This window comes from Oncorhynchus clarkii, chromosome 18 (assembly GCF_045791955.1).
Source record: "Oncorhynchus clarkii lewisi isolate Uvic-CL-2024 chromosome 18, UVic_Ocla_1.0, whole genome shotgun sequence".
In the NCBI taxonomy this organism is placed as follows: Eukaryota; Metazoa; Chordata; class Actinopteri; order Salmoniformes; family Salmonidae; genus Oncorhynchus; species Oncorhynchus clarkii.
The window spans coordinates 33,406,052-33,411,028 of NC_092164.1; the positions used below are offsets into that span (position 1 = coordinate 33,406,052).

General features: G+C 41.2%; 3 pseudogenes; all 3 read left to right on the forward strand.

Moving 5' to 3' along the window:
* Window positions 1-263: 263 nt before the first annotated feature.
* LOC139372302 (plectin-like) lies at window positions 264-1,591 on the forward strand (annotated as a pseudogene).
* A 166-nt stretch (window positions 1,592-1,757) lies between these two features.
* LOC139372303 (desmoplakin-A-like) lies at window positions 1,758-2,574 on the forward strand (annotated as a pseudogene).
* Window positions 2,575-3,095: 521 nt separating this feature from the next.
* Window positions 3,096-4,044, forward strand: LOC139372304 (desmoplakin-A-like; annotated as a pseudogene).
* The last annotated feature ends 933 nt before the right edge of the window (window positions 4,045-4,977 follow it).

Consider the following 4,977-nt stretch of genomic DNA (forward strand, 5'->3'; position numbering starts at 1 on the left):
ACCAAAGTGAAAATGTCTTCAAAGATGTTGACAGCAACCAGGACTAAAAGTTGACACTGACAAAAGCGGCAATTCTGTTGTTGCAATTGAGATCAGCTGTGCGGGTGATTTTAGCTCGCATTGAAATGTTTATGAGAGATTGCCTTGAGATAGTATGCTGTCCAGTACTCATTGCAATTCACCCTTAGATTCCAGAGGGTTAACAAAATATTATTTGTCTTTACACAGATTTGAAAGTCAAGTTGGAGTTGATCACTAAAGATATGGAAGGGAAGGAAAATGGCCATGCACAAGGCACTGGTGCAGTAGCTGGAGTCTTCCTGGAGAAGACAAAGCATAATATAGCAATATATCAAACCTTGAGGAAACGTCTACTGAAGCCTGGCAGAGCATTGGCCCTGTTGGAGGCCTAGGCCGCCACTGAGGGAATCATAGACCCAATCAACAACTGGAAAGTTCCAGTAGAAGAAGATGTCAAGAAAGGAATTGTTGGACCTGAGATGAGAGAAAAACTCCTTGCTGCAGAGAGAGCTGTTGACACAGATCCCTACACTAATGAAAAAATATCTGTATTCCAAGCCGTACAAAGGTATGTGATTCCAAAATATTATGGATCCCGGTTGCTTGAGGTACAGGTATCCACAAAAGGCCTATTTGACCCTGTTGGAAATAAATGTTTTAGTGGACTCAGCAATTGAGAAAGGCCACTATGAAAAAGGCTTACTCTCTGACCAGATTGAGGAGGTCAAAGTGTTCTATGATCTAAACTCACAAGAAAATCTCAGCTACCCACATCTGATAGAGAAATGCATGGTGGATCCTGACACTGGCTTGCTGCTCCCAGTATGCATCACCTTCAAAGGCCTGCAAAGGGGGGTGTCCTCCACTGAGCTCCTGGCGGCAAACATCATTGACAAAGAGACCTATGACGACTTGCAGGAAGGAAAAACAACCACTCAGAATGTGATGCTCATGGAGACTGTGAAAGAGTACCTGGGAGGTAAAGAGAGTATCTCTGGTGTAGCTATGCTCTCATCCAATCAGAGAATGAGCATCTATCATGCCATGAAGCAGGGCATTCTAATGCATGGAACAGCACTGGTTCTTCTTGAGGCACAGGCCACTGGATTCATGATTGACCCTGTTCAAAACAAGAAATTCAATGTAGACGAGGCTATCAAAAACAAACCTGTGGGCCCAAACTACCATGCCAAGTTGCTCTCGGCTGAGCGAGCAGTCACAGAATACAAAGACCCCTACACAATTGAAACAATATCCCTGTTTCAGTCACTGTCAAAGGCCCTAATCGTGAAAGAGCGAAGGATTCGCTTACTGGCAGCTCAAATCACCACAGGATGAGTAATTGATCCCATCAACAATCAGACTTCCTGTAGTTGTGGCCTACAAGCAAGGTTGATTTGATAAGGACATGAATGCAATACTTGAAGACTCAGGAGACGTCTCCAAAGGATTCTTTGATCCAAACACAAAGGAAACTCTGACGTACCTTGAGCTGATTGGACGATGCGTCATCGACCCAGCCACTGGACTCTGCTTCCTCTTCAAGAACAGTCAGATGCCGGAATCATAAGTTTAGTTTGATAGTCAATGAAATTAACTTCAAAGTGAGGGTGACAGAGACTTTTGGGAAATACATGGGAAAGACTATCCCTTTGAGAATTGCTGATGTCAGAATACTTTGACGAATACATCAGAGGAAAGACATAAATCGGCAATACACGCAGGGACACCTTACAATGAAGACGATCATCATAATTCTGGAGGTTATAGAGCAATCAGTGAAAACAACCAATGTCGTTTTTGAAGGTATCCGGGAGACTGTCACAGCAATGCAGCTGGTGGAGGCAGATATCATTAGCGAGGATGTCCTGCAGGAACTCAACAGTGGGAAGAAGACAGTGAAGGAGGTCAGAGGATAAACCTGTTAAAATATACTTACAAGGGTAAGTTAACGTTGCAGGTGTTTTGCTTCCTGATTCTCAGATCATAACAATCTAGCAGGCCAGATGAAAGGGAAAGCTGATGCCAGGAACTGCACTGATTCTACTGGAATAGAACGTTTTCAGTGGATGAGGCAGTGAAGGTAAACATAGTGGGGCCTGACCCTCATGGAACACTGCGTTCAGCAGAGAAAGCAGTGACTGGTTACAAAGATCCATAACTGGCGAAACCATCTCTCTGTTCCAAGACTTACAAGACCATGGAATTTGTCTGCTGGAGGCACAGATTGCCACTGGAGGAATCATTGACACTGTTAACAGCCATCGTATTATTGTCCATGTAGCCTTCAAGAGGGACTATTTCGATGAGGAAATGGATCCGATTCTTTATGATCCCGGTAATGACACTAAGGGATTCTTTGACCCCAACACTCATGAGAACCTCTCATACCTGCAGCTTATGGCCAGGTGTGTCACTGATCCCAGCACAGGGATGTCATCTTCTCCTCAAAAGCAACAAGAGTCAACCTACAAGATCACATCATCTCTTCTGGAAGAACAAGCTGCCACAGGCTTTATCATTGACCCTACCCTCTTCAGAACCAGAAACTGACTGTGGACTAGGCTCTGAAATAGAAGGTAATTGGCCCAGAACTGTACAAAAATCTCTTATCAGCAGAGAAGGCAGTAACTGGCTACAAAGACCCCTACACTGATAAAAAGCTCACTCTTCCAGGCCATGAAAAAATATCTGATCCTGCAGCAGCATGACATTAATTTACTTGAATCCCAGATTGCAACAGTTGGCATCATCGACCCATTGAAGTGTCTTCATTTTCCCCTTGAAGTTGCATACAGAGAGGGATACTTTGATGCAGAGCTTAATCAAAACCTGACAGTCATCATCTTAGTGATGACACCAAGGGATTCTTTGACCCAAGGACACAAGCAAACCTGACCTACATGGGAATGATGGAGCAGTGTATAAAGGATCCAGAGACGGGTCTGTTTCTTCTGCCACTGATGGACAAAACAAAAACACAGGAGAAACCGGAGAAAATGTACTCAGACGCTGAGATAAAACAGGAGTTTGAAAAGACAACGGTTAGCATTTTAGTGGGGTGTTATTCAGGAATGATAGTCTCTCTTTGGGATTTGATTCACTCTGGATACTTTACTGATGATCAGAGACTCCAGTTCCTTGATAAATACAGAACAAAGACAATAACCATACAAGTAATCATCACTTTGGGAAATTTCACTATTACAAAACTGGAGAAGAATCAAACTCTGAAAACAACAGGTCTGAGAAAGCCGGTCTCTGCAAAACAACTCTCTGCGAATCAAGCATAATTGAAGCCAGTACCTTCAAGAGTTTGGAGGAAGGAACAGTAACTATTGAACAAGTGGACCAACTGGAATCTGCGAAGCAATACATAAGGGGTACAGGAAGTGTTGCTGGCATCTGGATTCTTCCATCCAAAAAAGTAATGAGCTTTTATGAGGCAAAGATGCAAGATTTGCTAACACCTGGTATTGCACTGGTACTGCTTGAGGCTCAGGCTGCAACAGGGTTTTTTATCGATCCAATCAAGAACAAATAACTATCTGTTGATGAGGCCTCAAGAGAAAGGCTAATAGGAGTAGAAATACATGAAAAACTACTTTCAGCTGAATAAACAGTCACTGGATATGTAGATCCATTCACATATGCCACAATATCTTTATTTGAAGCTATAAAAAAAATATCTGATCGAGGAAGGCCACGGGATGCATCTGCTAGAAGCACAAATTGTAAAAGGGGGAATAATTGAGCCAGTCAACAGCCACAGGATACCTGTTCATGTTGCCAAGAAAAAAGGCTACCTTTAAGAAACAAATTGAATAATGTCCAATCCAAACAATGGCAGGAAACGATTATTTGACCCCAATACCAAGGAAAACACAAACATACATTCAGAGTGAAAAAGATTCTCAGACAGGACTGTTACTTCTCCCACTAGATGGAGAAGGTGGAGGTGAGTTTCACAGATTAACAGAGAAGGCAAAGACAAAACTGTGGTCATCAATGCAGGTCAATTAGAAGTTACTCTCTAAAAATATTTCAAAACTAAAGAGAGATCAGCAATAGAAGATCATTGACAATGGGTGAGATAATATAGTCACCCTAATACCAGAGAGGATACTTTGAGGAAATTAACCAGATCCTCGATGACCCTGACACCTACCTGCTGCTTGTGGAGAGGCGTATGAGAGACCCAGATACTGGTCTTAGCTTACTGTCCCTGAAAAAATGATCTTCTTATAATGATTTGTGCAGAAAACCTAGTTGTAATTAAAACTGTGGATATAATTCAAAACTAGTTTCATATCATTTTGAATCTACTACATTATATTTTACTAAATATAATTCATTTCGGTGTTGTTAGGACCAAATTAATATTATAAAAAAAATGTGAACTGAATTTCATAATTGTCAAATAATCCACAGGTATACCGTATCTGAGATACTGTGTACATGCAATAAATACTGACACTAATGTTAGCGAAAAGGTTAAAAACTGTTATGCTTATTGATATCAATATGCCACACACAATAATGTTTTGCTTAGCTCTGTACCCTTAAACAGGAATAATGACGGAGTAAAAATAAGAGTGGGGTGTGCATAAAATATAAAATTGGACCTGATTCCAACACATTTTGTCCTCGTCTGTCAGACTGATGTCTTTTCACTTGAAATGAAACAAAGCCATTAGCAAAGACAAGTCATCCACTTAAGCAGCAAGATACAGTATATACTGGTATACTCATTTGAACAGACTATCCCTCCCTCTTGTGGATAACTTGGCACTACTAGAAATAGGAGAAACCCCTGTAATACATTCACAATTATATACACTCTGGGTTTTTGTTACAGATTAGCCCAAGTTTATATTCAGCTCTAAAGTTGACAAATAAGTACACAAGGTTCATTTTCTTAATAGTAACACGGAATTTGAGATATATTTAGCAAGG